The following is a 13,207-nucleotide window of genomic DNA, read 5'->3' on the forward strand; positions in this document are numbered from 1 at the left end:
TACTAACGATTTTCTTTTCAAAAAGACTAAAGGAAGACAAGACGACACTTTGCGATTTTGAATTGAAAACTACTTTCGACACTTGAAATACTATTAATTTAGATCAAATACAAGAGTAACAGTGTAATCGACTATCAAAAAGAGAAGGATTCTTTTCTTTGACTAAAAATGACACTTGCGACACTTTCAAATCAAAAGACGATAGTTCGATTAAGTTACTATTTTGTAAAGGAGAACTGTAAATGGCAAAAAATACATAAAAACATTCACAATTCTTTGTATACTGGAGGCTGAATAATGCAAAGGAAGGGGGTTTCAATAGTGGTATACTAATCACAGACAGCAAAACTCCTGAATAAAGTTGAAGGCAGTGAAAAAAAAACCAAAATCTGGAGGCAAAAACAGTCTTACCTGATCATCGCACCTGTAACACTGGGAAATAGGGATGCATCCCACCTACTTCACATGGGAGGTGCGATGCATCCAGTCTGCCAAAAGGAGACAGTGCAATGGTCGAGGGACGAGACTTTAACTTGGTTTTTGGTCACAGTTTGCAGCTTAGTTCAGGTATTTAGGCTGAGCTAATGATAGTCAGTAAATACAAAGTATAGGGTCTGATCTAATGAGGTTACTTGAGCTACCTCTAGGGCACTTAGGATGTTTGCAAGTCAGTTGTTTAGTTCATAAACAAACCCGGAGATTGACTGAAGCAGCGTTGATCTACTTTGCACTTGCATAGAAAATGCAGTTCGAAGGCTAGCTGGATTAACTTCAGGCTCCATCTGTAGTTTATGAAGAAAACAAATAGAGATAAGCAATCAAACTATTCTCTCCCCAGCGGAGTCGCCATTTTGTTATCGGGAAAACTAGTGTCTATTCAGAGCTGCTAGTCCCACTAAGACGGGTAGCTATCTTAGAAACAAACAAACTAAAGTCACTTGTGTTTTCCTTTACGAGAGATAGATGAGAAAGAAGCAGAGAGTACCAACCTCAGTCTTTCGCTTGGTTCCTTGCTTGTTTCCTTTCCCCTTTGACAGAATCTCGCCACTCCTTCCTTACTTGTCCCGCTTCAAAGAGCACCTGTAGAGTCAAAGTAGCATAATACCATCAAAGCATAGATATCTATCACTGTAAACAATATAGGATCAGATATATATTGACCATACAAATGCATATATCAACACAATATTCAGAGATACACAAGAATATGGAGGAAAACTCAAATAGCTTTATTGATAGAAGTAGTAGAAGAGAGAATTACAACCACTTGGTCTGACCCAGTGCCATCCTCCCAGCATGAAAGCCCTCTTCACCTCATACAAAGCAAGATCACCCAACAATGTCTTCAAAGAGAAACCAACAACACTTCCTTGCAAATTACAAAATTCCAGCCTCTGGATCTCTGGGATGAGGGATCCATATATAGATGTTTGCAAGGGGGTGAGTCAGCTTCTAGGATTTTGATTAGTGTCATCTCTCTGATAGTTCTTGGTTCCACTTGGAGATTTCATGATCTCTTACTCATCCTTCGGTGAATTCAGAGAGGCAAGTGTCAAATGAGCAGCTTCTAGAAGATTCTCAGGGTCTCCACCTAGCAAACTGCTTGTGCCATTTGTCTGCTCTCGCTCATCGCACCCTACAGAAGGGCTTTCCAGTATGCATCGCACTTTTTTCATGTGGCATGTGAGATGCATCACACCCTTAGCACTGGACAGTCTATATGGTCTTGCTTTGACCATTTTTGAGTAATTTTTCATGGAGAACTTTTGGGAGATGATGTAATCAGCTGACCTTGCTCCTTTAGGGTATGAAAAAACACTTTTATGGGCTTAGAAGCCCTTGGTTTATGGACATATATGATTGGGGTTGTAGTGCCCAAATATGTCGATAACACAAAACTTCATAGACAGTGTTGTCCCTTCCAGCAAGGGACCAAGCAAGTCTCCCAACTCACTCGCATCCGTGCTCAACGCACTTCGCGTGGAGGAAGCAAACTCGCTCTATCCACCATTTTTGTTATCATTTGAAATATTCAAATTCAATGTCCACAATTGTATTGTTTATTTTGGCACATCAGTCAATGTCATGCCACTCTCTATTGATATGCAGATCAACGCTCAATGTAGTAGTACTATTGGGTTGATCATCCAACTTGACAGAACATGTGTGCCAATCATTGGTGAAATCCGGGATGTGATCATTGTTGGGCCAGTAATTTGTCATTATTAATATCACTTTTTAACGTCTATTTCATCCATTTATACCATTATTTATCACATCATTTATCGTAAATTATAATATAATTCCATTTTATAATTATTTTTTCTCTTATGGATAAATATTATTTCTTCTCCTTTATTTTTAATAAATTGATGATTATTATGCATGATTTTACCAATGATGGTTTATTAATGAATTTGTTGTAACATCACTCATGATTTTAGCCTCCAAGATCTTTTCCAGATTGCAAATTTGATCTCCAGCTCATAATTAAATATTCCAACTCAGAAATTCGCTGGAATAAGAAGTGACAGTTTTGCATTGGACGTTTCAGACAAATGAAGGAGAATATAGAAAATCCGAAACATGGGTTTTGTCTAGAACGGACTGAGTTAGTTTTGTAATGGGAATTTTTCCAAAATTCGGTCTGTATTAAGAGAAACATAAGGTTCTTCGAAGACAATTTTCTTAGATTTGTTGTTGCGGCCATTTTCCAAATTCTTCCAATTGCAATACCAAATTCGACTTATTCCTGCTGAATGTTGATGGAAAGATATTTTAGATATGATCTTGCTGATCAATTTTTTTTGTACAATCCAAATTTGTAATTGAAATCCATTTGTAATCAACTTAGTTGTAACTTCCCTTTGCTCTTTGTGTATTTAAATAAAAACAGAGATCAAAGAGAAGAGGAGAATTAGAGGATAATGGAGGGATAATGGAAGGATAATTAGGAGATAGGAGATGAAAAATTATTAGATAGGATGTAGGATAAGAAATAAGAGATGAGAGATGGGAGATGAAAAATTATTGAATTTGAGGAAAAGCTAAGAGCTTCATTATGTTGTAATTATTTCTCTCATATGTTTTCATGAAGGAAGTTATACGTTGAGTTATACATCCGTTATTTTTAATATGATCTGAGTTATTTCTCAAGGCAAAACTGAGTCTTGGGCAGCTGGGCCCACTACCTTGGACAAGGTGATACCTTGAACAAGGTGATACCTTGAACATGTAAATTAGTGTAGTTATGTGTTTGTTTATTTGAATTTCAATTGTCATTTTTTTGAAGTAGATTTCCTTTCTTTTAACTAATTTGTTGTTTGCTGCATTTCCCAAATTTGTTATTTCATCCAATTACTAGATTTTGTTTGATTTGTTGCTCTAGATTAGCATTTGAATTCTGTTGAGTGTAATATATTAAATTTCCAATTCAATACTGGGTGGTTTAATTTAACAATGATTCAAGTTATGTGATTAGCCTAATTGTTTTTCCTGTCATTTACTTTCTTCTTTTTAATTTTAGTTTTATTATTCAAGTTTTACATTTTATTGCTTGTTGAATGAGCTTGACAGTATAGAACATAATCATATAGAACTAGTGTTAGCTGTTGGTAGTGTTATGCATATATTTTTCTTATTGCCTTGAAATAAAAAGACGCTTCTTGGGTTGATAATTAATGTCTAGGTGATTAGTTGTTTTATTGAATTATTAAGCAATTAATTTTACCCAACAACCATCTAGTTATCATCCGACAAATGATTTGACCAGTGAATTAACATTGTGATTGTGGACATCCCAGAAGCATACGACTTATTACTCAGTAGAGACTGGTCCAACGGGTTGCAAGGATACTTTGCTACAAACTAGTCACACTTATGGCTTCTATACAAGGGAAGAAACAACAAGATTCGGGTGTTGTCGAAGAGATACATGAAACATAACATTACTCCCTTGAATGGTGAAAATGAACCGTTGGCTTTCACATAACTTATGTCTACGAATTGCTTTCTGGAAATGTAGTTGGGGTGTTATCTTGCCCAGCCAAGCCCCACCCCACCAGACACACTGTTGGGTCTCCTTCCTTACCCAACTGAAGGAAATGAAACATGTATAGTACATTGTAAAAATAGTAGCAGTAATGTTAGCAATACTAACATGGCAAGCGGTCTGTGTATAGATGACACGTGGACCTTGTATTTCAACAAATCCAAGACACAGGATGGCTCTGGAGCCAAGTGTATTTTGATAGACCCAAGGCAAAGGAGACACTTAGTCTCAAGACGCTTGGCATTGGAGTGCATAAACAACACTGCCGAATATGAAGCACTCATTTTGGGCTTATAGAAATTCATTAGGCTCAACATTGTTGTGTTTAAAGTGGTAGGTGATTCACAGATCGTGGTAGGTCAAGTACATAACACCATACACTATGTTTCACCTCGTATTAACAATTACCAATAAGAGGTATGATGACTTATCTCTAACTTTCAACATTTCAATATCATTTTTGTATAAAGAATCTGTAATGTAGCTGGAAATGCCTTGGCTAATGCAGATGCTAGGATGACACTACTTAGGGAAAGATTTTCTATTGAAATTTTGTGTAAGCCATCTATCCTCGATAACATCACTGACTTATGAATTTTTTATGATTATGAACATATACTGCATTTCATGGCCAACCCTGACGTCTTCAAGGATGCAACGATAGATGAAGACTAGCACGAGTAGTATCTGCAAGACACAGCTGATGCAAGTAAAGGAAATCTCATGCCCGAGGATGTGGTTTTACTTGAGAAGTTATATGACTTGTAGAACTACTTCTAGGGACCCAAGAACACTAAAACCCATAGTTCCACACTGGTGCATGTTGGGAATGGAATCCCCCACAACATGTTTTGGGGCTCAAAGCCCAAGTTTTGGTCAAATATGTTGTAAGACTCCGCAAAGTGTGGGCGCAGAGCGTGAAATGTATATTGAGTCATAGGGTTGTCTGCCCTAAGTGTTGTAATGTAATGTAATGTCATGTTAGCCTACCCATGGTACGCGGACCATGGGATCGTATAAATAGAGCGAGGCTCTAAGTTGTAAAGATAGTTAATTAGCGAGCTAAGAGACAAGAGATGAATACGAAGGGTTCGAGCATAGAGTAAGGGTCTAAGAGTATTGGGTCATAGTAGTAGGAAGAGGCTCTGTAGCTGAGTGCGTAGAGGCCTAGTAGAGTCCGCAGCTGAGTGCGCAGACCCCTGTAGTTGAGTGCGCAGGGTGAAGTTGAGTTTGTAACCCAAGAAGAAGATTAATAAAGAGCAGTTTGATTCTAAATACTGTGTATCTGGTTTTGTATGATTTTTGATGCATTTATACTATTTTATTTATCGTGCACACTTATATGAATGCTGGATATACTGTTAATTATCACTAGACTTACATAAATAAGTTAAGTAATCAGATAATAACAAGTTAATAGTAAGGAACTTGGGTAATAATACAGATCGCGCCCCGAGTAGGGCTACGCGAAGGTAGCATCACAGGTAGCGAGGGACTAACATATGCACGTAGAGTCAAGCCGCGGACCACCAGAGCTCATCAGATATCCCCAGGGTGCAAAAACCTAGTTCTAGCACCCTCCCATATGTTGGGTGCTAATAGGTGTCTTTTAAAACTCCTAATTGCCTCACATTAATTATCAACCTGGGTAAGTTTTTTTGTTTCAAGAATGTACATAATATGTGCAAGCTACAAATCTAGAGAGTAATGCTTTTTAAGTTGAACTATAAAACTTGATACAAGAGTAAACGAATGCATTTATAAAACTCAAGCTGCAACTGTTAACGGAAATATTACATCCAAGCATCAAGAATTAATCTAAAGAAAAACCATAATTAGATTTGAAGCAAGAAATTCAATTGAAAATAGCATCAACCAAGAGCATAGTAGCATTAACCAATCTCTTCTAGCTAATTCTATCTAAATCACACTCAATCTCAATTAAGCAATTCAAGTGGAAATGATGTCAACTGAGAGTTCAATAGCATTAACCAATCTCTTTCAGCTAATTCTATAATAACCACACTCTTATCGTAATCAACAAGATTCAATTTCTTAACTGATAATTAATTCAATATGCAGTAAGCATAAATGAAATCAAATGACAAACTTGCGAAGTACATGAGATCAGAATAAAGGAAAGTAGACTAACTACAATGTAAACTTACAGGAAATAAGAAGATATTAAACAGAATAAACTCGCAGGAAATGTAAAGGTATAAAACAGAATAACCTTACAGGAAATGGAGAAGTATCAAACAGGGAATAGCAGTAAGATCTGCCAGAGACTGGGCCCTAGCCACCAGCGAATACTGCCGAGCTACTTCAGAATATTCGAATGACTAGCAATGAAAATGATATATTAATCATTAAATTCACTCCTCATTACAATACGATCTGTCCTTCAGAATAACATTCTGTATATTGAAATTACAATTGAGGTCCCAAGAAAAAAGCTAAATCTCTCCATTATCCCTCTCCTCCTATCCTATCCTATCCTATCCTTTCTCTAATTATCCCCTCCTTTGATCTTTGTTTTCATTTAAATACAGAGAGAGCAGAGAGAAGTTACAACAAAGATGATTACAAAATGATTCCCATAACAAAATTGGATTGTTCACAACAAATTGATCAGCAAGATCACCTTTGAAATATCTTTATATTAGCATTCAATAGGAACAAGTCAAACTTGGTATTGCAACTGAGATAATTTGGAAATCGGTTGCAACAACGAATCTGAGAAAATTATATTTAGAGAACCTTCTGTTTCTCTTAATACAGACTGAATTTGGGAAAACTGCTCATAAGAAAACTAATTCGGTCCATTCTGAACAAAACCCATGTTTTAAATTTTCCAGATTCTTCTCCATTTTCCCGAAACATCCAATGCAAAACTGACACTTCTTATTCCAACGAATTTCTGAGTTGGAATATTTAATGATGAGCTAGAGATCAAATATGTAATCTGGAAAATATCTTGGAGTCTAAAATGGTGAGTGATGTTATAACAAATTTATTAATAAACCATCATCAGTAAAATCATGCATAATAATCATCAATTTATTAAAAATAAAGGAGAAGAAATAATATTTATCCATAAGAGCATAAATAATTATAAAATGGAATTATATGATAAATCATGATAAATGACGTGATAAAAAAGGGTACAAATTGATGAAATAGGTGTTAAAAAGTGATAATAATAATGACATATTAGCAGCCCAACACACCCCCAAACTGAATATGTTGCATGTCCTCATGCAACCCAAAGGTTGTATTAACCAAGCAATAATATAAAAATTGTTCATCCCAACTCATGAAATGGATGGAACAAATGAATTCTTCTTTAAATAATGAATATTCAATTTTAGCAATGTTAATGAAGGCGTAACATTTTTTACAACTATATGTATATGAATTTGTAGCAAAATATGATATAAGTAACAACAAACTTCATTAACCATTTTCTCAAAAAAACTACAAACCAGATTTTGTCGAAATTTTGCAAGTAGATTTATACTATATTAATGCTTCTATGATTGAAAAATCAAATCGTTGTGGTGCACAGATCATGAGATATAAGCAAAATGGCTGTAGGTGACAGTGCATGATTTCCGAAATTTTATGAACTAATTTAACTTGAAATTATCTGGGTTTGTGTATTTTAATGATACCTTTTTGTTATCCAAAAATCACAAGAATTCAGTTCATAGTTTTAAAGATATACACAAATCAATTTCTACACTGTATAAAAATGAAATTGTATGCCTTAAATGAGAAAGAAAGTAGAAAACATTCATCATGTGCAGAAGTTCCTCCCCCAAACTAGAGAATTAGCATGCCCTCATGTGATGTTAAAAAACAAATTGAGGTGGTTGCTACAATCTGTTGAAATCTATGCTTGGTGTAAAACAACATGGAATAAGGGAGGTGTTGAGAATGAATAAGAAGATCAATGGATGATAAAGAATATTAATGGCATGGTCATAATAAAGAAATAAATGAAAGGAACACTCCCCCAAACTGAAAGAATCGATGTCTTTGAAAAATGGGAAGTGGGAAAGATGTGGAATGAATGATGATAAATAATGCTTAATGGATTTTCATGAAATTCTCCTAAATTTGTAATAAAGCAGAAAATTATGCTATTTTACCTCAATTTCTACCTCCGATAAAATGCGGAATGACATGTATGGACTGGGATTTGTTGAAGCTGATGTAGGCTAAGTTGATGCTGAAAGTGATGCAAAAGGTGGAATCCAGGCAAGCACATCATGTCTGAACAATTGTTCACGTTTGCGAGTTTCTTGAGCCTCTTCTGTTAGTTGCAATAGTGTGGCCTTGCTGCGAATAGAGTTTCCCCCCATACTTGTTGTTCTTCTGTAAACAAATCACTATTTTGCATGCAAATTTCCTCAATCTGTATGCAAAAAATTCAATCAGAAACAACTTTTGTATAAATGCAATACTAATATTTTGTCAAATAAACAAGTTATAGCAGAGTGCAATAATTATATCGCATGCTATCCCATAATTCATACCTTCCCCCTCCAATTGGAAAAGGGCGTTCATGACCATAAAGCATAGGAAAAGTGTTGTTCTGATGGCAAGGCAAGGGAATGAACAGTACGACAATAAATGAAGTAGAGTACACATATCAATGATAGGATAGCAAGAGGTATGGTTATAATGAGAGCGGAGTGTGTAAAGATAGTTATGAATAAGAGATAAGATGCTTTGGTTGATGATAGGTTATGTGGTAAGCAAAAAGGACAACAATATGCAAGAAAAGATACCTTGCTGACGATATTCCATCTAAAAATGATATGATTGATTAAAAACATTAACTCATGCATAAATGTTCAAAGTAGGGAGAAATTAGGGAAATAATCTCTCTGATAAAAAGAAAAGTAAGAAGAGGGTATTATAATAATTATTGATGTTGAAAATATAACTTCAATACCATAAGCAGAGCCTCTGCTGCCAGCAGGCGTCCATAGCCTCGGCAGGGTTGCTTTTTAACCCATATGAGCCAAGATCTTCAATTTATAAATGGAGAGTTCCAGTGTTGTTTTACAGAAGAGATCAGTGTGTTGGCATGGTAACCAGATGACCACACTGCCATTCACTGGGAAGTAGCAAAAGTGATCAGGCCAGCTCGTGATGAAACCTCCTGTTCCAAGGATATTTTGGCTATCTAATGGATCATAACCCTGGTGTGGTGGCCATAATGATAATGTCACTTTGTTATAGCTTTATGAACATGGTAGGCTGGCTCATAATGAGACCCCCTATCCTCCATCTGAAATTTTGTTGTTATTACACATTTTTATGATAAATAGAGGGAGGCTCAGTACTCCTAAAGAGCAGGGATGGTAGAAGAAGTTGAACATGTCAATAGAAGAAAAAAAATACCGATAATCTTACTTATAATATATAGAGAGAATTATAGCCAGGAGAAGTGGAACCCCCATGGTAAAGATGATCAATCAGTATCATATACAACAGAAATCAATATAGTAAATTAATATATAAATACTTGTGTCCCTTTTGTTTTTTTTTTTTAAACCTATCATCAAGAAGTTGTCTTTTTAAGGATCATAACGTTAAGGGTATTCCCTTGCCTCAATAGACTCCATAATTTTTGTCCTCATAAAAGTATTGTACTTCATGCCATGAAAGGGAATCAGAAAAATGGGCTGGGATGAGCTAGGAATAATCCCACAAGAGGAAGGAGGTGCTAATCACAACACTCAAAAATTCACAAGAAGCCAAAATATTATTCTAAAGAGGGAACAACAAAAATACTCTAAAAGTGTTTTTCCCTAGAGGGAACAACAAAAACTCAAAAATGCTCAAAAAAATGTTGTTTCCTAGAGGGAACAACAAAAACTCTAAAAGTGTTGTTCCATGGAGAGAACAACAAAACTCTAAAAATTGTTGTTCCCTTGAGGGAACAACAAAAAAAACACTAAAAAAAAGTGTTGTTCCCTTGAGGGAACAACAAAACTCTAAAAGTGTTGTTCCCTTAATAGAACAACAAAAAACAATCCAAAAAAGTGTTGTTCCCTTGAGTGAATAACAAAACTCTAAAAGTGTTGTTCCCTTGAGGGAACAACAAAAACACTCGAAAAAGTGATGTTCCCTAGAGGGAACAGGAAAAAAACACTCAGAAAAAGTGTTGTTCCCTGGAGGGAATAGCAAAAACACTCGGAAAAAGTGTTGTTCCCTAGAGGGAACAGTAAAAACACTCGAAAAAGTGTTGTTCCGTTTAGGGAACAACAACTATTCCCTAGAGGGAACAACAACAAAAAAACACTCGAAAAAAGTGATGTTCCCTGGAGGGAACAACAAAAACACTCGAAAAAGTGTTGTTCCCTTTAGGGAACAAACAAAAAAATACTCGAAAAAAATGTTGTTCCCTAAAGGGAACAATATCTATTCCTTGAAGGGAACAACAAAAAAAAAAACACTCGAAAAAAGTATCATTCTATTTAGGGAACAACAATTGTTCCCTAGAGGGAACATAAAAAAAAACAATCAGAAAAAGTGTTGTTCCCTAGAGGGAACAACAAAAAAACACTCGGAAAAAGTATTGTTCCCTTTAGGGAACAACAACTATTCCTTGGAGGGAACAACAAAAACACTCGAAAAAGTGTTGTTCCCTAGAGGGAACAACAAAAAAAACACTCGGAAAAAGTGTTGTTCCCTTTAGGGAACAAAAATTGTTCCCTAGAGGGAACAACAAAAAAAACACTCAAAAAAGGTGTTGTTCCCTAGAGGGAACAACAACGAAAAACACTCGAAAAAAGTGTTGTTCCCTGGAGGGAACAACAAAATCATACTCAGAAAAACGTGTTGTTCCCTGGAGGGAACAATGGTTGTTCCTTGAAGGGAACAGTAGCTGTTCCCTGAAGGGAACAATAGAGGAAAACATATAGAAAAAGTGTTGTTACCTTTAGGGAACAACAAAAAAAATACTCGCAGAAAGTGCTATTCCTTTCACGGAACAACAAAAACACACAGAAAAGTGTTGTTCCCTAAAGGGAACAACAGCTGTTCCCTGTAGGGAACAACAAATCAACACACGAAAAAGTGTTGTTCCCTGGAGGGAACAGCAGCTGTTCCCTGTAGGGAACAACAAAAGAAAACAGGGAGAGAAAAAAACACAGACAAGCAATCATCCTTACTTCTCTAAACAACAGAAGCGCAATCATAAAAAGAAATAAAAGCAATAGAGAAAAGCAGGGAAAAACAATTGTATTTATAGAAAAACAGAGAAAAACAAGCATATTTACAGAAAGATAGAGAAAATCAATCATATTTACAGCAGCAAACAAACAAAGAAAAACACATAAAACAATCATATTTATAGTTTAAAAAGATTTTTTTTTTTTACAGAAATGAAGTTACTGAAGGATTGCCTTTTGCAACTGAAACTTGCATGGTGGGGTCCTCATTATTCAATCACCAATGGACCGGAAACTAGAATTTGAAGGAAGCAACCTGAAACATAAAAACATAAGAGAAATTAAAAAAAGAACAACATTTTATATAAAAAAAAGAATATATAAATAAATAAATTAAGTTACAACAGCGATGATATTATTTCCTAAGGGAATATCAATCTGTTAATGGAAAAAAAATGATCTCTTGGAAAAATGTTTTGGTAGCAGTGACATGAATCTTCAAATGGAAATCAATTCTTCATTTCTTCTATTATGAATCCGTTAGGTAATGAATTGGATGAAATTCCCTTGTTTCATTAAAATTTCTTTCAAGAATCGCTTGTTCATAAATTGACCCTCTTTATTCTCCTAAGACCTGCAAAAACCGAGTGTCTACCTGCAATAAAACATTAAATCATGGAGAAAGAGAGGTGATCAGGCTCCCCTAATCCAAGAATTATGCAAAAAACTAACAAGTAGTTACTCTGTAAAACAAATCCATGGAAAAAATAACAAAGTAAAATTTATTTGTCACCTGCGGGAGAGCAGTGGTCGACCATACTAACTAGCAGTGTTTTAATCACAACTCCTTTGTTTTTGGTCTGATTCGAGTGATTCAAAATCCAAATGAGAGCTAATTCAAATTTATATCACCAATAAAAATATGTTTTGAAAATTCCATGATATGATATGTCAATTTTACTTAGAACAACCTGCATAACAGAGTCATTTTCGATTTCCCCACTTAAAACAACAATGGATATTTTAAGCATAGTTTTTTCATTTGATGACAGATTTGAATGATTTAAATTGGAAATGAAAGTAGATTCAATTATTTATCTCCAATATAAACCAGTTTTGAAAAAAAAAAAGAATTGATAGGTAAAATACTCTAATGAACAGCCGAAAAAACAGAGTTTTAAGAGTGCTGATTTACGATAGACAGTCAATATTTTGGTCATAACTTTTTCATACGATATCAAAAATGAGTGATTCAAATTGCATTGTAAACTAAATTCATAGGGGAATATATCATAGAAACAAATTTTGAAAATATATTCATTTATGCCTCCAAAAATTGATTGTCCCAACTCTGTTCCTGAGTTGCCTACTAGACACCCAGTCAATATTTTGGTTATAACTTTTCGTTTCAAATCCAAATTGAGTGATTAAAATTGGGCTAGAAAGTATACATCAAGGGATACTTAGGATAGAAATATGTTTTAAAAATATAGTCATTTAGGTCTCCAAAAACTGACTGTCCCAACTCTGTTCCTACGCTGCTTACTAAACACCCTATCAATGTTTTGGTTATAACGTTTTCGTTTCAAATACAAATTGAGTGATTCAAATTGGGTTGGAAAGTAGACATCAAGGGATAATTTGTATATAAATAGGTTTTAAAAATATTCCCTTTTGGTCTCTCAAAACATGACTGTCCTGACTGTGTTTTCAGAAATTTCATCAAGCCCACAAGCCAAAAAATATGATATTCAAGCATTTTTTCCAAATCGGTGATAAAAATGAATATGAGTGTTTGTAGAACTGTTATTTCCATTATAATACATCTACATACACAAATAAATTAAAACATTTATCACCGATGTTGATTTCCATAGCGTGTTGTAACAAAAACAACTATTTTTACATAATAATAAAAATGCGTTTATTTTATTTCCTTATTTATTTTATTTTCTACACTAACCTA

This window comes from Pinus tabuliformis, chromosome 2_1 (genome assembly GCF_031772625.1).
Source record: "Pinus tabuliformis cultivar Carrire ecotype Pingquan chromosome 2_1, CPIR1, whole genome shotgun sequence".
NCBI classification, from domain to species: Eukaryota; Viridiplantae; Streptophyta; class Pinopsida; order Pinales; family Pinaceae; genus Pinus; species Pinus tabuliformis.